Raw genomic sequence first — 27,157 nt, forward strand, 5'->3', positions numbered from 1 at the left:
TCTTGATGTCAGGACTGCTATTTGGAGATGCCCTCAAGTTTGCACTTTGACCTGCACAATCCTAGCAGGCTTCTTGGGAAGCAGTAGTTTTGTTTTTTTTTTTTTTTTTTCCAAACAAGTTGGGCACTCCCAGAAGTACCCTTTGCCTCAGGAAACTAACATCTTGGAGGTCTTGCAGCAATCAGGAAGGCCGGGGAAGGGCAAGCTGTCCCAAAACATCAGAACCGAACCCAAGATGCCTGTGGCTGGAAACAGAATCTGGCGGATTCCAGAATCCTCTGTCTGGGGTACCTCCCTGAGGGAGCAGACGCAGGCCCTTGGCATGGCCGTGCCCTTTGGATTCACTGTCGATGATTTTAAACTGACAGAAGCAAATGAACAAGTTATAAACACAGTGAGGCTCCCATTGACAGCCCAGATGCTGGGTGGAGAGTGACCGAAAGATTCACATGAAGAATGTGGCCCTGGGGCTGGGACTGGGAGGAATTAAGTGCCCAAACCTTCCATCTGGGTACCATGATGGGCCACCATTAAAATGTGTTAAAGGGAGCTAATGTCACCTGGGAAGGCCCTGGCCAGCTTGCAGGACTTACAGAGCTCCTTCAACACATGTGGTTCTTGGAGACTCCTGTGAAACAGGAGAGAGGGTTAAAGTCTCACACATCAAGGAGGCTTCTAGGCCCCCCTGGCTCAGTGACCCTCTTTACATTTAAATCCTCAATTCAACAGTCAAGGGATGGATAAGAGGATTTTTTTTTTTTTAAGAGCAGGTCTTTGTATTTTCCTAACAGTTAATATTTTAAAATGTTATGTAGCCAGGTGCTGTGGTGCACGCCTGTAATCCCAGTGACTAAGCAGGCTGAACAGGAGGATCACAAGTTCAAGGCCAGCCTCAGCAATTGAGTGAGACTCTCAGTAAATTAGAGAGATCCTGTCTCAAAATAAAAACTAAAAAGGACAGGGGATGTAGCCCCGTGGGAAAGCATCCCTGGGTGCAATCAGTCCCCAGTACCAAACTAAGATAAAATAAAAATTTTGTGTAGGAAACTTTGGGTTTTCCTCAAAGCTTCTTGGGGGACTCTGACTTTGACTGTCTAGCACTTCTGCACTGGGTGACCAGGAAGACCGCAGACAGGTTGACTTGCTGAGGACAAAATGAGACCAGGGGGCTGGGGTTGTGGCTCAGTGGTAGAGTGCTTGCCTAGCATGTGTGAGGCACTGGGTTCGATTCTCTGCACCATATAAAATAAATAAAGGTCCATTGACAACTAAAAATATTTTTAAAAAAATGAGTCCAGGGTCTTCGGGTCAGGATTGTGGGGAGCACCCGCTGCCACAGATGTACACCAAGGTCAGACTCGGAGCCTGGCCTGCCAGGCCTTCCCCCTGTGCCCGCTGACCACAGGTCACAGACGTGCAGGAGGAGACCAGTGTAATGGGCAGGACAGCCTCACCTCTGCTAGGAAGGTTTGAAGTCATGTGGACAGAGAGTCCACCAGTAGCTGGGGAACCTCCCTGACCCTTGTCCCTTTATCTGTAGAACAGGGTGAGGTCAATGCCGGCAGGTTCATCAAACCCAAGCTCAGATGAGGTGGTGCCTGTGAATCTGCTTTACAAACTTTCCAGAGCCATAAGAACTGAAGGAACCACTGTCATTACTGGGGTAGGTGTCCCGAGTTCTATAGTGGATGTGACCCACAGCCATTGCTGACTTGGGAGAGGTTCAGGTACCCTACCGGATGGCTCAAGATAAGCATATCAGGTGAGAAAGGGGACCTCTGGACGGCTTTGTCTGCCTCAGCACTGGCTTACTTAATAGTAGCAGCCAATTATAGAGTGTTGACTCTGAATCCGGGAGTGCTGAGCCTTTTACAGACAGGATCTCATTTTCTTCTCCCAGAACTTTTATGGGGTAAGTCCTGGGGAACAGAGAGGTTAAGTAACTTGCCCAAGGCTACACAAAAGTTCCATAGCAGAACTGGGACTTGCACTCAGGTTGTCCCACTCCCAAGTGAGTGCTCTGCGGGTGTGCTGACCACCTCCTCCTTTCCCATTATGGACTCTGTCCTACATCAGAGGAAAAAGATGGGTTAGTTGCTTAATAATGCTCCCCCTGCTGGGCCCTGCTCTTCCTGGGAGAAGAGAGGGAGGCCAGTCCAGGCCAGGCATGGCGGCGGGCACGGCGGGCACCATCCCAGAGCCTGGGGGTGGGGGGTAGAGAGGGCACACGTGACTACCCCCCAGCTTGGCCCTATCCCTGAAGACATCAAGATGGGGCTCCTTCCGTACCCTTCCCACTGCAAAGGGTCAGCTCACTAAGCAGGGAGCGTGAGACATTTGGATCATCATCTTCTACAAAATGCTGCAATTCCTTAATGAGCTCTAGTAAGCCATGTACCTGTGGGTGATGGGAAAAAAAATAAGCTCCCCTTGTCAGGCCCTAAGTGTGCGCTGGGAACCTCTGCTGAGCACTTTGCCACAGGGAGCCCCCACACCTACAAGCGGATCTAATTCCAACCCATGTTACAGATGGAGAAGCTGAGACTTAACAGAAGCTAATGTCACTGATCAGAAGCCAAATAGAAGAGTCGGGTCAAACCCCACTCCGTCTTGCCCCAAAGCCTGGACTCTCAACTCAGCACACTCCCAGCAGGAGTTGTGCAGCTCAAGTAGACTAACATATGTAGAGTACTTGGAATATTGCCTGGGATTATAGTAAGCATTAGCTATTATCAGGACTATGTTATAGGGGAGGCCATTGAAAGGTAAAATGACTTGCCCAGGCAGAGCTGATTTTGTTTGTGTGTGTGTGGCGGGGTGGGGGGGTGGGTGTGTGCCAGGGACTGAACTCAGAGGCACTGGACCACTGAGCCACATCCCCAGCCCTATTTTGTATTTTATTTAGAGACAGGGTCTCACTGAGTTGCTTAGGGCCTGGCTTTAGCTGAGGCTGGCTTTGACTCGCCATCCTCCTGCCTCAGTCTCCTGAGCTGCTGGGATTAAAGGCATGTGCCACTACCCCTGGCAGAGCTGGCATTTTAATCTAGAGAGTCTAATGCCAGACTCTTGCCCTCAACCACTACCACCTCATAGTAACCCTGATCCATTTACCTAGAAAAAAAATCCATTTTATGGAGACATAATCCACATACCATAAAAGTCATTGGCTTTAAGTGTAAAATTCTATGACTTTACTAAATTTCCAGCTGTGCAAACGTCACCTTCACCGTAACCAGTTGAGGACACTGCCATTGTTCCCAAAGGATCCCCCACTCAGTCCCTTTCCCTGTCCCAGCACCTGCCCTGGATGACCGCTCCTCTGCCTCCCTCTGTGGATTTGCTTGGGAGAACCTTCCTGATGAATAGGCCATACGACATGCAGTCTTCAGTGGCTCCCTCCTTTTATTTCTTGTGAGGTTTGGGGGTTCACCCACCCTGCAGTTCATATGAGTGGTTTGTTCCTGCTTCCTGATGGATGGTCCTCCGTGTGTGGATAGGCCAGGTGGCTTTTCCCTTTGCTGGTTGATAGACATTTGGATGGTTTCCATCTTTTGACCTTTGTGAAGACCCATTTATGTTTTTGTTTGTTTGTTTGTTTTAGTTGTGGTTGGACACAATACCTTATTTTATGCTTATGTGGTGCTAAGGATCGAACCCAGTGCCCTGCATGTGCTAGGTGAGCGCTCTACCGCTGAGCCACAACCCCAGCCCCTCTTTTACATTTTAATAATTAATTCTGAAAAGTTCCAAAAGTAGAACGAACCCCTACAGACCCACCAGCTACCTTCACACTGAACACTGTTGCTTCACCGCGATTTCTACTATTTTTTTTTTTCTGGAATATTCCGAAGCAAATCTCAGACATATCGTTTTACTCTTCTTTTTTAAAGCGTATGAATTTTTATTGAATTTCAAATGGGTGATACGTTCATAAAGTTCTAACCAAAGAATATAGAAAGCCATACGGTTTCATTCTGGAAAGTTCTACCTCCCATCTGCTCAGTTTGCCTGTATCCTGCCAGAATTTCTTTAGCTATAATGTAAGAAAATATGAATAGACCATCTTTCCCCACTTTTTACACAAAAGTACATTACATATACTATTTTGTACTGACTTTTTATTGGGTGGGGGGTACTGGGGATTGAACTCAGGGGCACTCCACCACTGAGCCACATCTCCACATTCTGTATTTTATTTCGAGACAGGCTCTCACTGAGTTGCTTAGAGCCTCGCTTTTGCTGAGGCTGGCTTTGAACTTATGATCCTCCTGCCTCAGCCTCCTGAGCCTCTGGGATTCCAGGTATGCACCACTGAGCCTGGCTGATATTTTTCACTTAATTATAAAGCTTAGAAATCTTCATATCAGAAGTTTCTTTATCCTTCTATTTTTATTTTTATAGCTACATATTATTTCTTTGCATGGATATATACCATAAGTTATTTAACCAGTCACCTGTTCATGGACAACTGGGCTATTTCCTGTCTTTTACTACTATAGGCTATGCATGTTCATAACCTGTACAGCTGGGGATGGTGATGCATACCTGTAATCCCAGTTGCTCAGGAGGCAGAGGCAGGAGGATGCAAGTTTGAGGATAGCCTTCACCACTTAGTGAGACCCTGTCTACACCCTGGAGGTATAGCTCAGTGGTAGAGTGCTCACCTAGCATGTGTTAAGGCCCTGGGTTCAATCTCCAGAACAGGAAAAATAAATAAATAACCTCTACATATGCCGTTTGTCACACTAAAATCTTCATAGAGTGAACTTCCTGAAAAGGGATTGCTGGGTCAGAGAGTGTGTGCTTTCGTAGCACCTGCAATTTTCAGTGATTTACCTTCTTTGGCCAATTTATACCCCCCGCCCCCAGGCTCCGCACCTATTCTCTATTATATTCCCTGTTGCGCAGCCAACAGAATAAGTCACCTGACTGTTCAACATCATTGTTCTGCTTTTTCAACTCTTGCCTTATTTTCTGTCTTTCTTTTGGAACTTGCTGTAGTTTACACTTTTTATATTAAAACTGTTTGAGTGGATTATTCTTGTATATCTTGATTCATATTGTAAGGCATTTAAAAATAACAACTTCATTGAGATGTGATTCACATGGTACAATTCACCCACCAAGAGTCTTCGATTCAGTGATATTTAATCCTTAGCTCATTTTTAATGCTCATCTCTAACCTTTAAGAAAAGTGTTTTTTTTTTTTCTTATAACAAAAGTAATACATGATCAGTTCAGAAAGCTGGAAAAAAAAAACAGAAAGGACAAAGAAAAAAAAATGTAGCACGGTCACCTACAGATATCCACTGGTAACTTTTTATATAAAAACAAAAACCATATCCTAATGTGCATACTAGACTGAGGTTTGCTTGATCCTTCTGAGTGTTCGTAAGTCCATCCTCTCGCTTTGCTAATTGACCTGATCATCCTTGATGAGAACAATAGCAATACCGATGACAATGTTTCCTGCCTGTTGAGAGCTTCCTATGTGCCAGATACTGCCTTGCATCCTCGGTGTGCCAGATCTCAATTAATCCTTGAAATAATTCCAAGAGATTGGTACCATGCTTGTGCCTATTTTAGAACTCAGAGAGGTTAAGTAATTTGTCTAAGGTTAAACTGCCTCAGAGAGGTTAAGTAGTTTGCCTGTTGTTAAACAGGCAACCAATGAAGGAACCATGGTTTGAGTTCTTATCTGTGACTTCAAAACCCTGGCCACTTGACTCTAGTTCAGACTGGAGATATTCAGGACTCATTAAAAGAAACAGCCCCTCTCATAGGAAGAGTCTATGGGTGTAGGGGTCACAGCCCCCCTCAAGAGCAAACCTGGGACTCACCAAAATGCCAGTTCTTCCCCATGGTCCTCTCTGTCTCCGGACTGGTGAATGCCAGGGCCCATCACCTGCAATGGCAAATTCTCTCCTGTTGTGTGGCTGTCACTTTGCCCGGCGGGGCCCTTCTTCCTCCAGCTTGCAGGAAGCGGGTGAGGCGTGGAGTGGTGTCCCTGAGAAGTGGTCTGCTTCACAAGAAGATGTGGGGGCCCTTCTGGCACAGGTATTTTCCAGCTCTCTCCACCCGCACCTGTTGGTGGAGAACTGAACTGGGGCTTCTCAAACACCTCCCCCCTCCCTCTCCCTCACTTCCTGTGCCCCCCCCACACCTGTTCCAGCCTCTTAGGCACTTCAGGGTTATCTTCCCCTGCAGGTCCCCAAGCCAAATAGCCAGCAGGAGGTTCATGGCTGTTAGGGAGGACAGCAGGCTGGTGGCTTGGTTGCTGTGGCAACGCTGTTTGAGTGAGTGGGCCTCTGGCAGGAGATAGTTTTCTAAACCCAGTCTGGGAGCCCAGTGCAAAGACCTGGCAGATGCCCTGCTGGGCGTCTGCATGACCCAGGCTGGGGCTGTTGTCCTGCAGAGTAGCCCAGTGACGAGAGAGCTGCATCCTGAGTCAGAGACCTGAGACTCCACTGGGGACATGGTCCTAAGCTGAGGCCTTGTTCTTCTGCTCCCTGCCAGGCTGGGCTGGTTCCTATCAGAGCAGCTAAGAATAACTGGAAATTTGAAGAAAGCACAAAAGATGTTTGTGTGAGGTGTAGACGAGGTGGACGGGGTGATGTCCATAGCTGGGGGTGGAGTGGGCACCTGCAGGAGCCCTGGGGAAGCAGGGCTTTGTCTCTGTGTCTTGGCACCAAGGGTGAAATAGCAGAACCCCAGGGAACCCCCATCTGTGCTTGCTCGCTGTTTCTCGCCTGCTGTTCTTTCTGGAATCCACTCCACTGAGGTCTCTTTCTTTACTGTTCTTGTCGAGGTCACCAAAGACCTCCACACAGGACTAGACCTCATAGTTCACCCCTGGTCCCCATCCTTCTCTGTCAGCTGCTTCTGACATTGTTGGTCACTCCTCTTCCTGTCACTCTTGACTTCTGGAGGCCACACCTGGGTATTCTCTCCCCCTTGACATACTGGGGCTTCTTCCTCTGACCCTTGAGCTGAGGTGACCCCAGGGCTCAGGGTTTGGTCCCCCCATGTGTTCTGACTTCTTGTCCCCTGGGAAGCTGCCTGGGGTAGTTCTGCACCAGCACATTCATGGGCAGTGCCCAGGGACAAGTTCCTGGCAGGGATAGGATACAAGATGGGCAGGACAGGGGAGCTGAACTGTGATATTGCTGCAGTGGGGGCTGGAGTGGCCTCAGTCCTCAAGGCGGGGTGGGGAGAGCCAGGTGCTGCTTTAAGGCATCACCTCACACACTCTTCCTAAGCACTTCGAGGTGGAGTTCCAGTCACGGCCCCCACTGGGCAGGTGCAGGGGTGGAGGCTGAATGAACTTGTACAACTGCCCGCTGTGGGGGGCTGAGGCAGACTCCGCGTTGCCACCTGCCAGCCTCGCCCCAGCTTCCCAGAGCCACGAAACAGCGGGCTCGGTGATACCTGCGTGTGGTCCCAGCTACTCATGAAGCTGAAGAGGCAGGACGGGCACAGGTTTGAGGCCAGCCTCAGCAATGAAGCGAATGAAGCAAGACCCCGGCTCAAAGTAGAAAATAAAAAGGGCCGGGCATGTGGCTCAGTGCTACCAGTACCATTCCCTCCCTCCCAAAAAATGCATGCTGAATAAACCAGGAGGCCTTGCTAGTCCCCCAGCTCTGCCACCTGCTCCCCTCATCAGTGGCATCACAATTGCAGGCCTCCTCAGGTCTGTTCCCAGGCCCCATCTGAGGAGAGGGAGCACACGCTTCTGGAGTAGGTAGGGCCCGAGGCCCCATAAAACTGGGTGAATCTCTTGTTTATTAAAGATGCATGAGAGCCAGGCACAGTGGCACACGTCTGAAATCCCAGCAGCTCCGGAGCCTAAGGCAGGAGGATTGTGAGGTCAAAGCCAGCCTCAGCAACAGTGAGGCTCTAAGCACCTCAGTGAGACCCTGTCTGTAAATAAAATACAAAATAGGGCTGGGATGTGGCTCAGTGGTTGAGGGCCCCAAGTTCAATCCCTGGTACCAAAAAAAAAAGTACCTACTTCTGTACGCATGCAGGTACACCCCTGCACGCCAACCACACTCACACTTGCACAGATGTGCAGACCAAGAAATGGAACCACTGATCAGAGACAGGACCCAAATGAAGCTGTTTCTGCCCTTGCTGTCACCAGGGCTGTGATTGTGGGTGCTGCTGTCCCCCAGGGAGTCCAGACAGCATTCCTGATCCCTTAGAAGACCACTCTGGCTCTCGCGTCCTTGGGGCCAGGGGTGGTGTTTGGAGCTCACAGGATTGTTCTGGATGTCTACTTGAGGAGTGGCCATGGAACCAACCATCTGCAGAATTTTCATAGTGTCAATTGGGATGTGTACATCTAACATCCTAATGGCTACTGCCCGTAACCCACTCTCCTGCCTAGGCCTCTCTCCCAGGCTCTGGGCAGTCTCCTTCACCTTGTCAGTTGGCAAGGGACAGGATCCGAGGGCCACACTAGGTTGTCTCTCCACACAGCTGCTTGAGAGATCCTTGTAAGTGAGCAGGCAGCCAACTTGGAATTGAGGTAATGCTTCTGTGTCCTTCCCCCAGCCCCTTCTTTCCCATTCAGCAACACAAAGGCCCAGATCAGAGGAGGTAAAAAGTTGACTCTGGATCCCTTCTGGTCCTTCTTCTCATCGGTTGGTGGAGCCCTCCCAGATTGAGAGCTTTCCAAAGGTGGTCAGAATGCAACAAATCCTTCTGGCTGCAGTGAGGGCCCAAGGCTTGACCTCCCCAGGGTTTCTAAACCTGGACTCTTACGATTGGACCTCAAGGGTTTGTGAGCCTCCAAACCCACCCACAGCAGTGGGGAGGGAGTATGTGTGTGCTCACCCCCAGGAAAGAGCCCATCACTTTTAACAGGGTTTCAGAGCAGGTATATATATGGTCAACCCCTGGCCCCCCAAAGTTAAGGACCACCGCCTCAGAGATAGGATAAGATATAAGAAGGCAAATTACAGAAATTGCATTCTAGAATATAGAGAGGCGTTCTTAACAAGAAGGGAGGAGAGAGGGCTGTATGCAAAATTTTATGGGAATATACCATCTGATAAGAATCTGAAAGTAGGTCACAGATTAACTAACTCCTGAATTTAATGATGAATTGAAGGGCTTTAATGATGTTAATGTCATTTGAGAGAAGATATGCTTAATAAAGATTATTTTCCAAAATGTAAAATGTCTGAGAAAAATCTTCTAGAACTCTTCCCCCCAAAATCACCTATAATCCCAACACTCAAGAGATAATAACTGGCTTTAAAAGAAGATTTTTTGAAAAGGTTTTTTTGTTCTCTCTCTTTCTCTCTCCACACAAACTGAGACTCATACTGATTTTTGATGTTTTTTTCCCACTTATTATTTTATGAGCACTCTCTCCTGCTATTAAATAATTTTCTGTAACAATGTTTTTCAACTTTTTTTTTTTTTACTAATGGAATCCTCATTTTCAAACAAAGTCTTACACAAAAGTCTAAAATATGAAAGAAATAAAATATGAGCAATTCTAGTTAAAAGCACAAGGAAAGAAGAAATACAATTTGCAAACCACCTCTCTTAAAACATGGCTAGCTGGGCTTGTGGCACATGCCTGTAATCCCAAATGCTTGGAGGCTAAAGCAGGAGGATTGCAAGTTTAAAGCCAGCCTCAGCAACTTACTGAGGCCCAAAGCAACTCAGTGAGACCCTGTCTCAAAATAAAAAATAAAAAGGGCTGAGATATGGCTCAGTGGTTAAGCGTCCCTGTGTTCAATCACCAGGACCCCCCCACACACACCAAAAAAAAGTAAAAACATGGTTACATAGTATTCTATCATATGATATGGAGGATAACTAGATTCAACAAACAAAAATGAAAAATGTCCAGGTAAACTATAAACAAATAGCCACATCCCAATTTGAACATCAGGTAAACAGTGAATATTTTTTTAGAATAAAAAATATATCCCATGCAATATGTGGAATATGTGTGTACTAAAAAATTATTTGTGGTTATCCGAAATTCTAATTTAACTGGGTGTCCTGAATGATGTGCTGTAATTTATCTAATCAGTCTCCCATTATTGGACATTTAGATTATTTCCCATGTTTTCCTACTATAAAGAACAGAGAGCAGTGTATCTTTATACCCATATCTCACATCCTTAGTATTTTATATAACACCCTAGAATACAAACCGCTAGATCCAAGGCTGTGAACCACTGAAAGGCTTTGGATATCTTTGCCAAGTTGTTTTCCACAAAGGAATGTGCCCTTGCAGCTGTGCGCAAGCCTGCCCATTTCAAGGGGGTTAAATCTGCCTTGATCTATTATTACCGGCTTACATTAGCTTGTCATTGTGCCCCAGCAAGGCCCAGGAAGCTTTAAGCCTGGCAAATTAGATCCATGGGGTTCAAGGTGGTGGATAGAATGGGGCCTAAAGGTGTGGGGCCAGTTAGCCTCCTGGTGCTTGGGGTCAGGGGTCAGCCATTTGCTAAAGAGGCAGTTCCCTCCCCCAAGTAAAGTGCAGTAAGCCATGAGCCAGGCCCCGGGAAGCACTCTTAAAAAAAAAAAGAAAAGTAAGCACAGCAGTTCAGGAGGCTGAAGCAGGAGGATTGCAGGTTCAAGACTAGCCTCAGCAACTTAGTGAGGCCCTAAGCAACTACCAAGACCCTGCCTCAAAATAAACAATAAGAAAGGTGTAGGGATGTGGCTCAATATTTAAGCACCCCTAGGTTCACTCCCCAGCCCAAGAAAGTAAAAAAGTAAATTAAAAAAATATTTTAAAAACCCACGTGGGCAGCTATCCTCACCACAGCATTCCGGGGACGGCAGAGGCTTCAGAGGAACAAGTCTGAAAAGGTTCTCCCCTCCAACACACACACACTTGAAAAATAAAAATTATTAAAAAAGAATCACAACCACCAAAAAGCACAGAAAATCACCCATCATGTCCCCATAACAAATCAGTGTTTCTTTTTCACCAGGCCTTTCTTGTCGAGGTCTGTAAGTTTTACGTAACTGCAACCATAGAGTGCGTGTGATTCGTTTCCTGCCCCCTCCTCCCATTATTCTGCAGGCAGTTTTCTGTGCTGCTACAGAACTTTCAGAGTTAATTTTGTTAGTGTTATTTTTTTTTCTTGCCACAGGTAATAATTATTCATTAAGATAAATGAAAATATCCAGATAAACAAAAATTGAATCACAATGCACTTATTAATTTGTAGTTTGTTTCTTCTCCTATTTAATTGCACACGAACATCTTTACACATTAAAAATGCATTTTTTAAAAAAATTCATTTCTACAATAATTAATTAATTGATTAATTAATTTTGCAGTGCTCTGGATTGAATCCAGGGCCTCAAGTAAGCTAAGCATGTGCTCTGCCTTGGAGCTACAATCCCGACCCCTCTACATTATGTTTAATAATTATAATGCATTCTCCTAAAAGAGTAATCCTATAACTTTTCCTCCAGGTCCTATTATGATTTTATTCTATAAATGAAGAAATGGAGAGTCAGGAAATTTAAGGCACTTCCAGTAGGTCACATGCTGATGCATGGGAAGATGTAGGTCTTTCTATTCCACATATATTGTTTTCTATTTTATTTTACTTTAATAAGAACACTCGACAGGGGGCTGGGGATGTAGCTCAGTTGGTAGTGCTTGCCTCATGGTGACTGTAGACAGTGTGGTGCAGCAGATTTCTAGAGCCTATTCATCTTGCTTGACTGAAAGTTCATGCCTGTTGATTATTAATTCTGTACTTCCCTACCCTTACCCCAGGGAAACCACGAATTTGACACTTTGATATCTATGAATCTGACATTTTAGGTGCCTCCTATATGTGGGATTATGCAATGTTTGCTTTTCTGTGATTGGCTTATTACATTGAGCCTATCTTCCTCAGGTTCATCCATGTTTCACGAATGGCAAGATTTCTTTATTTTTTTCTCTTCTTTTGTGGTACTGGGTGTAGAACACAGGCCTAACTCATGCCAGGCAAATGCTCTTCCACTGAGCCACATCCCCAGCCTAGATTTCTTTTTCTTTTTAAGGCTGAACTTTATGTGCATGCCACATTTTCATCTTTTTTGGGGGGGCGGGGGTACTGGGGATTGAACCCATGGGTGCTCTCAACTAAGCTAATTTTTCTTTTGAGACAGAGTCTTGCTAAGGTGCTTAGACTGACCTTGAATTTGAGATCCTCCTGCCTTACCCTCCAGAGTAGCTGGGACTACAGGTGTGTGCCACCACTTCTGATTTATCCATTCATCTATTGGTGGACACTTGAGTTGATGCTGTGATGAACATAGGAATGCTGATATTTCTTTCAGATCCCAATTTCATTTCTCCCTTCCTCCCTTTCTTCCTTCATCCATCCATTCCTTCCTTCCTTCCTTGCTTCTTCTTTCTTTGTTCAGTTCTGAGAACTGCTCCCAGGGCCTCATGCATGGCTACAAAAGTACTCTACCACTGAATTACATGCCAGCCCTTTTTGTTTTTTGGGACAGGGTCACTCTAAATTGCCCGGTTCTCCTGCCTCAGCCTCTGAGTAGCTGGGATTACAGGTATGCACCCCCTCTACCCCCAGCCCAGCCTGATCTCAGTTTTTTTTTTTTTTGATAAATACCCTTCTCATTTCTCCACAGTCTGCAGCAAATACTGTAAATGATAGCCAAACACTCCATTCAGTCAAGAGAACATAATTTACTTACTCTTTTCCCTGCTGTTGACATTTAGAACAATTTCAAATCTTTATTCTCATAAATAAGACTGTTGTGAACATCTTTGTGCCTAATTTTTGTCTGTGATTTAAATTATGATTCAACTAGGAGTCTCAGGGGCTGGGAGTTGGGAGGAGCTCAGTGGTAGAGGGCTTGCCTGGCCTACACAAGGTCTTGGGTTCAAACCTCAGCACTGCAAGAAAAAAGAAAAAAAGGAAAAGAAAGGAAGGAAGAAAAAAGTAAATGAATGAGTGAATCCCAACTGAGAGGTCATATTCACACATGTCACTCCCTCTTTCTGAAGTTCAACTTAAATCTCTGGGCATGTGGGAGATTTGGTGTACCATGTCTTGGATAGGCAAGGCCATGTGCCAAAGGATATAGCACTAGAAATGTACTGCCAGGCTGTTTTCCAAACGGGGACCATTTTAATAACCATTGTAGTGGCTTAAAAACAATTTAGTGTAATACTCAAAGATATTCTGTAAGGAAGAAAAGCTCTGTTTCCCATTAAACCACAATGCCATTCTGCAGAGGACTTTTCAATCACAATGTTTTCTATTTTATTTTACTTTATTGGGAACACTGGATGTGGGGCTGGGGATGTAGTTCTGTCCTTCCTGGACCCAAAGCCAACATGCCCATCTGTCATGCACTTGACAGGAACCACCAGGGGGGCTTCCTGGGTAAGTGGCTTCCTGGAGCCTCCCCATCGGGTGTAGTCTTCTCTCTTGTCTGAATCTCAAGGCCCCCTGAGGGAGCAAGTACCATCCTGGTGACCCTTCATCAGAGCTGCTGCCTGTCCTCCAGCTCCCCAGCACTGAGGTCTCTGGGGCACAAGGCACACCTCCTACAGAGAAGCTCTCTGGGCTCCCCAGAGGCCTTGTGCACAGACCTGGCCCTCAACGCTTTGGCATTTGCTCTCTGATCTTGGACGCTGATGGAATGAGCAGGTGTGTCCCAGATCATTTACTATTCAGGGTGGAAGAGGCCTCTGAGACCATCTTGCTGAACACCCTCTGGCTGTGCAGTAGTTTAGGGAGGGCCTCTGGAGGAGTGCTGGGACAATTTCACTTAACGAGCGTCATTACCTGCTTTTCTCCGTAGTGGAAACTGCTGTGCTCAGGTTAAGTCACCCTGCCCTGCAGATGGCCTGTGGATTAGCCCGAGGGACTTGACCCACAGCTCTTTCAGCGCTCCTCCGTCTGCCCACCCCCATCAGCTAAGTTACTAAGTTAAGCACTCAACACCAGGTGCTTTAGATAGGTATTTAAAAAAAAAAGTGTTGAAAATGGACAAAATGGAAAGTAAATGGCATTCATCACCCATGTACCTAAGTACCAGCTTCTTCAGGGCATCCTCCTGTGGTCACAGTCTGCAAATACAGGTGAGGTCAGTTACCCTTGATGGGGGCTTGGCTTCTAAACCTCGCCTCACTGTTTATTGTTATTATTGTTGTTAATAATAATTGTATTAGGGCTGGGGTTGTAGTTCAGTGGTAGAGTGCTCACCTAGCATGTGGGAGGCCCTGGGTTCAATCCTCAGCACCACATAGAAGTAAGTAAATAAAAGTATTGTGTCCATCTACAACTAAAAAAATATTTTAAAAATATTTGATGTATTATACATATTTATGGGGTGCGAAGTGAAACTATGATTTTTTAAAAATTTTTTTTTAGTAGTTTTTATTTTATTTATTTATTTTTATGTGGTGCTGAGGATCAAACCCAGTGCCTCAATGAGCTAGGCAAGCGCTCTACCACTGAGCCACAACCCCAGCCCAATGCTATAATTTTTTAAAAAATATTTTTTTAGTTTGTTTATTTTTTATGTGGTGCTGAGAATTGAACCCAGTGCCTCACACATGCTAGGCAAGCGCTCTGCCACTGAGCTACAACCCCAGCCCAATGCTATGATTTAAAAATAAAAATTAAAAAAAATTTTTTTAGTTGAACACGGACACAATACCTTTGTTTTATTTATTTATTTATTTTATGTGGTGCTGAGGATCGAACCCAGTGCCTCACATGTGCGAGGCAAGTGCTCTACCACTGAGCCACAACCCAGCTGTCCCCCGCCCATGCTATGATTTTTTAATGCAGCATGGATTCAAGCCAACCAATCCATCCATCGCCTCAAACATTTGACATCTTCCACGATGGGAACATTGCTGACACGCCTTCCCAGAGATATGGAAACCTACAGCAATCAGCTCTTAGTTATAGCTATCATACTGTGCAACAGATCTCCCCCCCAAAAAATCAGACTTATTTATGGTATCTGAGGCTTTATGCCTGTAGATTATCATCTTCTCATTCCCCCACACCCATAGAATGTTCTCCAGTTCTATCCATGTTGTTGCAAATGACAGAATTGATGAAGTTTCTTCCTTTTTAAAGGTTGAATTGTGTTCCATTGTGTAAATAGGCCACATCTTCTTTATTGGTTCCTCCACAGGTGTGCGCTCAGGTTGATTCCTTGACTGGCCAGGTTAATAATGCTTGAAGTGGACATGGGCGTGCACACACACTTGGTCCCTCCCCACCCTGTTTTCAGTTGTTGAGCTTGAGCTTCAGGAGGAGTCAAGTTGTATCTCTAAGCATCACCTGAAGGATGAATTCACATATAAAAGCGCCACCACCCCCACACCACTGTTCAGCCCCCATCTGCTGCCCTCCTCTCTGTCCCCTCCTGGCCATCAGAGCAGCTTCTGGGATGATACCTCTTTGCTCAAGTGGTGCAGCTGAGGAAGTGTGAGCCTCTCATCATTCCTTCATCCCTGAGACTCACTCGCAGGGCAACAGGTTGATGGTGACACTAATTAGCTTAGCCCTATTACCTTAGGTAGAGAAGAGTTAACATTCTTTTTTTTTTTTGGTACTAGTGATTGAAACCAGAAGGCCTTTGCCACTGAGCTGTATCTCTAGCCTTTTTGTATTTTTTTATTTTGAGACTGGGTTTCACTGAATTGCTTAGGGCCTTGCTAAGTTGCTGAGGCTGGCCTCAAACTTGCATTCCTCCTGCCTTGGCCTCCAGAGTCACTGGGCTTACAGGCTTGGGCCAATGCACCCAGCTACTAACACTCATTTAAAAAAAATTATTATAAAAGGATACTTATTTATTTTAAAAGCCTGCCTTGTACAAAGTAAATGGAAAATTCTTCAGTTTTCCCATCTCATTCCTGTGCCACTTTCCAGAGCAGTTTGCTGTGTATTTTTCCAGATATGCATTTATTTATGAAAACTGTTTATACAAAATGAATCACACCATACATAACTAACTTATTCCTTCTAACACTCATTTAGAATTCTAATTTAAGGAAAACCCATAATTTACTTAATCCGCCTCTAGATAGACACTTTTTCTGGCATTTTCTGTTATAAATAATGCTGCAGTCACAATACTTGCACATTTCATGTCCTGTGCCAGTTTAATTGTAGGGTTAATGCCTAGAAATGTAAGATGATCATGTAATCTACCATCTGAATCAGGGCTAATGCAGACTCCTGGGAACACAGGTGGATAATGGGCCATCTCAGGAAAAGCAGGTGTATTTTTACCTAAAAATGGAATTTCTACTAAGTCAAAGAGTCGTATTTAGAAGGCTAATGTGGCGAAACAGCCTTCTATCACGATTGTACCAATTTATAATCCACCAATGTATAAGAGCTTCTATTTTTATAACTGTCAAAATTCCATACATTGATATTATTTTTAAACTTTTCCAGGTGAACTAACAAGGAATTATGTCTTGTTTTAATTAGCACTTATTTAATAATCAATAACATTGAACATCTTTTTTTGCATTTGTTCTTTTTAGATATACATGACACTAGAATGTATTTTGACATATTATACATACATGGAGTATAACTTATTCTAATTAGGATCCCAGTCTTGTGGTTGAAATGATGTGGAGTTTCACTGGTCCTGTATTCATATATGAACATAGGAAAGTTATGTCTGATTCATTCTATGTCTTTCCTTTTCCCTTCCCTTCATCCCCTTTTGTCTAATCCAATGAACTTCTATCCCCTGCCCCCCATTGTGTGTCAGCATACACAATTCAGAGAGAACATTCAACCTTTGGTTATTTTGGGATTTATCATGATAGTCTCCACTTCCATTCCTTTACCAGCAAATGCCATAATTTTATTCTTCTTTATGGCTGAGTAATATTCTATTGTGTATATATACCATAATTTCTTTATCCACTCATCTGTCAAAGGGCATCTAGGTTGGTTCCATAGTTTAGCCATTGTGAACTGTGCTGCTATAAACATTGATGTGGCTGCATTATTGTAGTATGCTGATTTTAAGTCTTTGGGGTATAAAGTACTGGCCATTTGCATTTCATTTTTCTGCTGTGTCTTCATATCCTTTATGTGTATGTTGCTTTTTTAAATTTGGTCCTTTTCTTATTGGTTTATAAGAGCTTTTCATATATTAAAGAAGTTAATCCTTTTTTCTTAGATTATTTGACTAGCATTTTTTCCCCAATATGGTTTGTGTTTGACTTTGTGACATTTTTGCATTATAAAAGTGTTAATTTAGCCAGGCACAGTGGCACACACCTGTAATCCCAGCAGCTCAGGAGGCTGAGGAAGGAGGATCACTAGTTCAAAACCAGCAAGGGCAAGGCACTAAGCAACTCAGTGAGATGCTGTCTCTAAATAAAATATAAAATAGGGCTGGGGACGTGGCTCAGTGGTCCGGTGCCCCTGGGTTCAATCCAGTACCCTCCCCCAAAAGTTAATTTTTTTGGTGGGGGAATATTGGGGATTGAACCCAAGGGCTTTGCACATTCTAGGCAAATAATCTACCACTGAGCCAGATCCCCGGCCCTATTTATTTTATTTAGAGACAGGGTCTCCCTGAGTTGCCTAGGCTCACCCTAAACTTGTGATCCTCCTGCCTAGGTCTTTTGAGTAGCTGGGATTACAGGCACATGCCTCCGTTCCCACCCAGCAAAAGTGTCAGCTCTTATATAGTGTTTCTTTTATGGCGTTTGGTCTTTATGTCCAAGACTGGAAAACAAAAACAAAAATGAATTTTTCCTTGTACTTCTTGTTTCCTTTTTCAAGTTTAAATTTTCAAACCACCTGGAATTGATTCTGGTTTAAGAAGTGAGTTCAGCCTTGTTCATTCCACATTGTCCAGTCACTTTTCCCAACATCAGTCACTGAGTAGCACCCCCCTCCCTCCCTCCGCAGGGCCATTTGAAATGCAGCTCTAGCTCATTTGGCATCAACTGTCCATATGTATCTGGGTCTGTTTCTGACCTGTTTTCTCCCATTGATTTATTTGGTCTTGTATCTGCCATAGAAATTCTGCTATATAAAATCTGTAATATTATATTACGCCTTAATATCTGGCGGGTCTATTTCCCAATCTTTAATTGCTTTCAGATTTCCACTGATTGTTCTCTCATGGTTAAACTCTTCCAGCTGAACCTCCCCTCCCACATAGCTGTCATTTGATCGGGATTGCATCGAATTTGTATATTATGTCAAAGAGAATCTACATCTTTGCATCCCTGAGTCTTTTTTAAGAAGAAGCCGAGTCTTCCCTCTCCAGTTCTGTTTAACTACAGGGTGGGTGGCCCTCAAGGAAAATAGGGATAAACACATATAATAAGCACTTTATTTAGATTATGTTACAATACGTGGCATGTGTTGTTGCTCACGAACAATGTTTGGTTCCGTGCTTGTGCAAAACGGCAAAGAGCGCTGCATGTTCATCCATTCCCCGCATGGGTGCACCCATGAACATTTATGTCTTTGATCTCTCATGGAATAAAACTGCACCTTTAGTATGTCCCAGACATAATCAAAAGAGTTAAAATATATATGTATTATCCCTATTCCCAGATTTTACGGCCACTTTGTATATTGAAACTAGGTAAAATGCTGGGCTACAGGGATAGAGGAGGAGCCGGCCCAGGAGCATGGTCCTCTTGAAGGGACAGGTCGTACTGCAGTAGCAATGGCCCCTGTCTTAGTCTGTCTGTGGCTGCTAAAACAGAATAGCCTAGACTGAGTAGCTGATAAACAATAGAAGCTAATTCCCACAGCTCTGAAGGCTGGAAGTCCAAGACCAAGGCACTGGCAGGTTTGGTATGTCATGAGAGCAGCTCTCTCTGCTTCCAAGATGGCGCCTGTTGCTGCCCCTGGCAGAGCATGAGTGCCCTGTCCCCCACATGGCTGGAGGTGGAGGGGCAAAAAGGGGCAAACTCTTTCTGAAGCTTCTTTTATAAGGACATGAATCCATTCACAGGGCTTCATCACTTCTCCAAAGGCCTCACCTTGTAATACCACTGCAAAGGGGACTGAGTTTCAACATGAATTTAGGAGGGGCCACAGACCAAGTAGACACCCAAAGGGAATCCCACGAGGGGAGCTGCTTTTCCCCAAGTTCTTCCCCTCTCCCTTCTCTCTTGATGCTTCATCCTATTCAAAAAGTCTGCTTTGGGGCTGGGGTTGGTGGCTCAGTGGTAGAGCACTTACCTAGCATGTGTGAGGCACTGGGTTTGATCCTTAGCATCAAATAAAAATAAACAAATAAATAAAGATATTGTGTCCATCTACCACTAAAGGAAATATTTAAAACAAACAAAAGTCTGATTTGGGGGCTGGGATGGCGGCTTAGTGCGAGAGCGCTTGCCTGGCATGTGTGAGGCACTGGGTTCAATTCTCAGCACCACATAAAAATAAATAAAGGTTCATTGACAACTAAAAAATATTTTTTAAAAGTCTGCTTTTGTTATGCCCTATCCTTTGGGTGGACATTTTTGGAGAAGTATAACCTCACCGTTTAATGATTAGTCACAAACCACAGGCAGTGTATTTCTGGATTTGCCCCACGATGTCTATACTGTGCCACATCAGCCTCTCTTCTGGTTTAGCTCTTTGTCTGAAAAAGGTTATAAGTTGAGATGACTGGCGGGTGACCAGGGCCTTGCTGAGTTTTAGGGGGTTGAATTTGAACCTTGCTGAGCTGGTCCTAACTTGTCACCGACCTTGCAGCAGTCATGCTGCATGTTCTGTGTATTACATGAGCATTGTTGTATTTATTTTCTCAGATAATGCCTGGCAAGTCCAAGTTCAATAGCTTCTGACAGTGAGATACCCAATGTGCAATGATAGCATGCCCACCTTGGCCTTCGCTGATCTGCACCAGACATTGGATAAAGGGATATTTGTTGAGGTCTGGGGAGCCCCGAGGTTTCCCTGTCTCAGCAGTTCTTTCTTCTCACCTCCTCTCTTGTAGAGCGTGGCCACGTTGTTTGGGGAATCATTATGACTGGGCAGAAAAAGACCCTAAACAGGAATTGGCCTTGTCCCCTCTTTGATGTACCTGTGGCTGAGGGCCATTCAGCACCCTGAAGGTGTCCCTAGTTGTGAAGAACCAGGAGGACCCAGGCTGATCCAGCAAAGTCTGGTTGCGTACTGGTTTGGTTTGAGTAACACAAACTCTTGTATTTTTCCTTTTTCCCATGTTCTTTTGAGCCACTTAAGCAGAACCATGTTTCCAAGCCTGTGTGCAGGCCAAGAGGTGACAGCATCGAGCAAGTGCTCATTGGAGCCATGAACTGATGCTCTGATCCCTAAGCCAAGGAGGGAGCCGGCCTCCAACCTCACTTGTCAGGGCTTGCGTTGGCACTGGGCACCAGAAGCTGGCCTGTCCCAAAGCTAAGGAACTCAGAATTGGAAAGGAGTACCAGGCACACTTGGGCCGGGCTGCAGTCTGAAGGCACAGAGAAGGCTTTGTGCTAGGCTCGGTGGCCAGACAGCCTCCATTCCAGTTCCAGTTTAGTCACTCAGTTGCTGTGTGATCTTGGGCATGTTACTGCACATCTTTGGGCCTCAGTTTTCTCTTCCATAAAGTATGACTAAGAACACCTATTTTATAGAAGTATTTGGAAATGGAAATCAGCACCTATCATAGCACCTAGTGTGCAGTAGACCCTCAATGAACAGTCAGTATGGCCCCAATTTGCCTCTTCCCCTGGGCTTCAGCCACAGTTGCTTGGAAGATAAGCTGGGACTCTGGTACCCTTCACAGATCTGGACATGCCCTACCCAAGCTGATAAACTGATATGCAGGTGGAAAATGAGCTCTTGCAAAAGATTTCTGGGAACTCCTCAGAATCCCTCCATTCCCAGCAGAATGGGCTAGGCCACGGTGAGAAACAGAGACCTGGGAAGCCCCTTGGACCTGTTGGATCTAAGAAGAGACTGTCCAGAATAGGGGCTTGATGCCTTGACCCAACCTTGGATAGAGGACGCTGGTTGGGTTGGATTCCTAAAGAAATGGGCAATGGGTCTCCCCCAATTATCTTGGTGAGACCACTAGTACTACCAGTACTTATAAGACCTCAAGAACCCTTTCTAGGTGAGACCACTAGTTGTCCTAGAGCCACCCCTGGAGGAGTGATATTATCATTTAGTGGGAAATCTAACTGGAGGCACTTGGTGGGTATCCCCAAGCAACCCCTTGATATGCAATTGAACTGGAGCCTTCCAGGCCTATGGGACAGAAGTGCTGTAAGGCAGAGGGTTTCCATAGTAACTAGGCTCAAGCTGAGTTGCAGTTGGTTCTGCTGATGGTGAAGCCCCAGAACAGAACAAACAGAGGCCAAAAACCAAACTCATGGAGAGACTCGCTAGAAAGGAGGGTCTGAGGAGATAGCCTTGGAGGTCCCTTTAAGATTCTGTGATTCCAGCAGCTCCATCATGCATCTGCTCTTGGCTGTGGTATCACACTGGAATTACCTGGAGACTGTTCAGAATACCTGATGCTTATCTCCCTGCCTCCCCCAGAGACTCTAATTGAATTGGTCTATAGTATGGCCTAGACATCAGAATTTTAAAAATCTTTCCAGGTACTTCGAAGGTGCAGCCCAGGCTAAGAACCATTGATAAAAACACAGGCAAGGCAATAACAATTAATAATAAAGATTACAGTGTATGTGTCAGGCCCGTGACAAGTGATATCTCTCTCTCTCTCTCTCTCTCTCTCTCTCTATATATATATATATATATATATATATATATATATATATATATATAGCAAATAACTCCAAGGTCAGAGAGCGGTAAGAACTGGCATTCCACCCCAAGGCCATCAGATTTTAGAGCCCAGGTTTATTGCTATTATAATTGCTGCTTCTGAGGCAATGGAGAATGGAATACGGGAACACATGTGGGGCAGGCCCCTCAAAGACCCTTGACACCCTACTCAACCTATGTCCAACCTGAAGATCTTGGCTCTTTGCTTCCACAACATCTTGTTAGTTGGATGAGAGCACTGGTAGGTCCCAGGAAGGCCCTGGGGATCTGGCGTTTCATTTGGGAGAGCCTGAGACCTTGAGCTCAGAGAACTTGAATCATGTGCTCAGCTTCCAAGTTCTTGTAATGAATGGCAGGCTTTCAGCTTGGGACATAGCATCAGATGAGATTTTGCTCCTGGGGGAGGGAGGAGTGGCTGGGAAGCACATGTTGTCCACCAGGTGTTTTTGGTTTATAGCAGGTTCAGGAAAAAAGTCAGGAGCCATTCATAAAGTAGGACCAAAGCACTTGTAGTTTCATTGAAATTTAGTGAAAGGCAAACCCAGCAGTTACCTGTTTTACTGGCAGTAAAAGGAAATTGGGCAGCAATTATTTAAAAGGAGTTGGAGTTGTTTAAATCTAAAATTTAGCAGTATGTGTATGTTTTAAGAGAAAGTTTACAAGGCTTGGGAATTGGGGCTGAACTGTTCTTGACGAAAATGACATGGAAAATATTTTCCTTTCTTATTTTAAACCTTCCCCTTTTGCTATTTGTTTCCTAAATTTAGCAGGCCAAGAAGCAATAAGCAAATCTAGCAGGAAAAAAAAAAAAAAAAAACTGAAGCTAGTCTCAAAAGTTTAATCGAAATGATAGACTGGAAAAAAAAAAAAAAACCTCTCCAAGATGAGAAGTAGTTCTTCCCATTTTATAGAGCACAGTCATTATTTCAACTTAAACAATTTCAGATGTGATTGACCTTATTGGATGTGGAAGTGCTGGATTTGGCACTCCCTGAAAGGACAAAGCCTGGAGAGGGAGTCACAGCCTAAACTTCAGCCAAGAACTCTCTGTGGGGGGTTGGAAGGATGTGGGAGGCTCATGGGGCTGTCACTCACCAGCTCCCAGCTCTCACTCCTCACCATGGCAACACGGGAGCTCTTCAGCAAGGTCCAGATGGAACCCCCACCCCAAGGCCTGAACACAGCCCTGCCTACAGGGAACACTGGGAATGTCCCACCCTGCCCTGGACTCCAATGTGGCCAAATCCAGAGACCAGCCAGACAGCTGAGAGTGGGTGGCTCTACCTATACTGGGTCATTGTCATTGCCATCAGTGCTCATTTGCTGAGTTTTGTGATTTTACTTCTGGAGAATGGTTTTCTATTTGTTAAAAGGACTACAGAACTAATATCTCTGAGCTTTTGGTTCCTGGAGCAGAACATCCTATTCAAACTAATTTTATAAGGAGAAAAAAACAGAGGGAGGGAGGGAGAAAGAGAAAAAGGAGGAAAAATTGATTCAAACAGGTAGGTGGATAGTTGGGGAGATGGAGAGGCTGAGAGAGAGAACTCGACTCTATGGACCTATATAATATTATCAGAGCTCACTCTTTCGATCTCTTGGTTCTTATTGTTTTTTCTTGATTTCATTCTCCAGACAAGATTTCTCCATGTGAAGGATAAGAAGATCCTCATTTCTCAAGCTTAGCAGAGTTGATGAAAAGAGCTCATCGTATAGAAAAGCCTCAGGGAAGATTTTGATTGGCCCAGGTTGAATCGAATGATCATTCCTGAACCAATGGCTGTGTCTAGAGTCCCAGTGATAAGATTGGCTTGGCCCTAGTCTGGTGCTCACTCCTGTGGGAGTGCTTGGGGTGTTGATGGATCGGGAGCAGTAAATGACAGCTTTGCCAGGAGCCTGTGAGTGGAGGGGAAGTTCCCTAAGGCAGGCAAAAACTACCCTGTCACCTGCTTGAGCCACCAGAGTTGTGGGGGGGTGGGGCAGGGTCACAATCACTCATCACTCAATCGTTCACTTGCCATTGTCTTCAAGGACCTGTGATCACCCAGACATTGTCATGGGCTTTGGAATCCAGTATTATAAAAACAGACAGTCCCTATACTCTTGCAGCAACCAAAGTACATGTATGAAGACACGAATTGGTGTGAACATACTTTATATACAACCAGAGATATGAAAAATTGTGCTGTATATGTGTCATAAGAATTGTAATGCACTCCGCTGTCATTTATTTTTAAAAACTCAATTTAAAAAATAAATATATAAATAAATAAGTAAAAAACAAACAGCCTATCAGATGAAGACAAGTACCATAAGGAAAAATGAAGCAGTGGAGGCAGAGATCGGGTGGAGGTCAAGTGGTTGGGGAGGCTCACAGAGAAGGCAGTGTTTGAGCGGGGCATTGCAGGAGGTGAAGAAAGTAAACCATGCAGACATCTGGGAGAAGAACCTTCCAGAAGGAAGGCAGAAAGAACCAGAGGGCTATGGAGTGGGTACCTGGAGGGCTCAAAGAACAGTAAGGAGACCCGTGTGGCTAGAGCAGAGCAAGAAAGGGAACGGTGGAGTAGACTCCGGCACAGTGACAGGACACCCTGTCCCATGGATCATTGTGAGTCCAGGGCTAGTATTCTCTGAGGCGAGGTCACTGAAGGGCATGCGATGTTTTGGAGGATCTCATTTGTTTGCTGTTGGTTTCTTCCTGATATAGTAATTTGGGAGTGGGGATGATATTTAGATATTCATTCATTTATTCATCCAGCCATTACCTACTATGTGCCAGGTGCTGGGGACTCACAGATGAACAACACACCTTCTTGCAAAAGTAAGAGGAGAGAGCACTGTCAGCGCATGTCTCAGATGCCCCAACCTGACATGGGGATTCCACGAACAGCCACAGTATCTCAGTCACTCCAGAAAGGGCTCCACACCCAGTATCTCCAGTCTCTACCTGGTCCAGCTATGACTCCTGATGGTCCTGCACCCCAGGGCCAGATGACACATTTACTCCCTCATCCCCACCACGTTTGGCAACATGAATAGAAATATGAGATAGTAGCTCTCCATTCCCTTTCAGAAGGGGGCAGAAGGAAAACAGCATTCACAGGTCACTACCCCTGCTGGCAGGGGTCGGGTGAGATGAGGTTCTGGGGTCAAATCTGCAGCTTCTGTGCTCTAAGCTTGAGGTGGGGATTTCTTCCTGACCCTGTATGGCCATGCTTGGCATGGATGGGCCAGATTCCTAGGCTCCTCTTCCAGGGGCCACCCTGCTTTTTATTTCTGTGTTCCAGCCTCTGTCTGGCACAGTGCCTGCACATAGTGGATTTCCATTAAATATTTGTTGAGTTAATAATAGTGATATATCCATGGAGTACCTACCACCTGCTAATACCCAGGGCAGAGGCCCGAGTCAGGCTGCAGATCATGGAGAGGACATCAAGGATGACCTTGATTTGTGCTGTCTCTGTAACCAGGACTACAGAAGCAGCTGCCTGGGGATAAGTGGGGACTTTGAGATACTGAGTTAGAAGCATCCATGGGACACTCAAGTCCTAAAAGATCAAAGAAGGGGATTGAAAGCAAAAGCAGTTCAACCACCTGAGGGAGCCTGAGTTAGGGTCCAGGTATGTGAACTGGCACTTAGACATCAGAGGTCAAGCGCCCTGGGTGATGACTGGACGAGGCTGGGGAGGGGCTGAGGAGGGAGGAAGTGAGAGTCCTGCATGGCATTTCCACGAGCCACATCCCACCCATCCTCAGTCTATCCTTCTCTTTGCTGACTCAGGGCCAACTGATATTTTAGCTCCAAACACAAGCGGTTGCTGGGTCACCATGGAAGAAGAGCTGGGACCTCTAGAAGGCAGTGGGCTTGGTGTTTCCATGGCACCCTCTTTTATAAGTTATCTCACAGCTGAAGTGCCTCGCCACAGACCCTGGTCCACCTGGAGGAGGCCACTCCAGGGATCTGGGGCTGCGAGAGGGAGCCACAGACTTTTCCTGATGGCACCTGTGAGGTTGTCTAACTCTATTAGACAGGGCCTTCTCTAGAGAGCCAGAGCCTGAGCAGACGTTCTTCCACAACATTCTCTGTGGCCCAAGGAAGTTGTGAGTGAGATGTGTGAGGGGGGCAGGCAGGGGACAGACCTAGAAGTCTTCCTCCCACTTCCTGGCACATAGTTGGTGCTTTACAGAGCTTTGCTGAATGAATGAGTGACAGAGGGAGTGAGCTCATCGTTCCTGAATGAATGAATGGATGAATGAATGCTCAGGTGATCCAAATGAATGCGTACAGGAGGGTGCCCATGTCTGGGGGATGGGTGGCTCTCCACCAATGTTCACTGGGTAGTAGTGAGTATGGGATGAGGATTCGGAGGTTTTCTGAACCCACAGAGTGGCCGTAAGTCCTAAATAAATAAACATGGTTATTTCCCACAGTCGACTTGTAAGATAATGAAGAGATATATGCTCCCTTCGGGAGATCAAAAACTCACCCCTCTGCTGTTTTTCTTTAATTTTAGCTCCTCAGCCATTAGATGGAGGCTTCTTTCCATTCTCCTGACCCAGATTTGGGAGGAAGGGTAGGGACAGCACTAGTGCCATTATTGTCCCAGGTGGGAGGGATATACAAAGGAACACCCTCCTTTCTCACTGAGTTGGACAGCTTGGATTCTTCTAGCAATCCAGGGCTCAAGCCAGAACATTCCTCTCCCTCTCTCCCTCCCTTCTGTCTTTCCTGAAATGGATTTTGAGACCCCGGGGGGTGGAACTCTGCCCCATCTGCTCAGTTCCTGGCATGACACCAACTGAGAATATTGCAGGGTGACATCTGCATCTGTGTCACCCTCTGAACACACACCATGAGCGTTTGTGGCTAGCATGGGGCCAGGCCCATGGGACACAAGATCTCCTCTCAGGAAGTTCCCTATAGGCTGTCCTAACAGGAGGCCAACTTAAAAAAATGACAGCCCCAGGGCTGGAGTCGTGGCTCAGCGGTAGAGTGCTCATCTAGCACGTGAGACACTGGGTTCGATCCTCAGCACCACATAAAAATAAATAAATAAGATAAAGGTAGTGTGTTCAGTTACAACTAAAAAATATAAATAGGGGCTGGGGATGTGGCTCAAGCGGTAGCACGCTCGTCTGGCGTGCGTGCGGCCCGGGTTCGATCCTCAGCACCACATACAAAAAAAAATATAAATAAAAATATTTTTAAAACAATGACAGCCCCTCAGAGGGCCCCAGTTTAGGAGGTTGGAGCTCCCCAGATCTTTAACATTTCCTGGCCAAGAAAGTTGTGGGGTGGGAGTGAGACTCTAGAGGGACATGAGGACTCTGAGCTGCCTCCTTCTAAAGGGAATCTCTCCACTCAGGGGTCCCATCTG

General features: G+C 45.5%; 1 protein-coding gene across 1 annotated transcript in view; it reads left to right on the forward strand.

The window, feature by feature from the left end:
- GALNT16 (polypeptide N-acetylgalactosaminyltransferase 16) overlaps positions 1-27,157 on the forward strand; it is an 87,040-nt gene that overhangs the window by 24,947 nt on the left and 34,936 nt on the right. The gene's annotated exons all lie outside the window — the stretch shown is intronic.

The sequence above is a fragment of the Spermophilus citellus genome (genome assembly GCF_964194105.1).
Source record: "Spermophilus citellus genome assembly, chromosome: 4".
Lineage (NCBI taxonomy): Eukaryota > Metazoa > Chordata > Mammalia > Rodentia > Sciuridae > Spermophilus > Spermophilus citellus.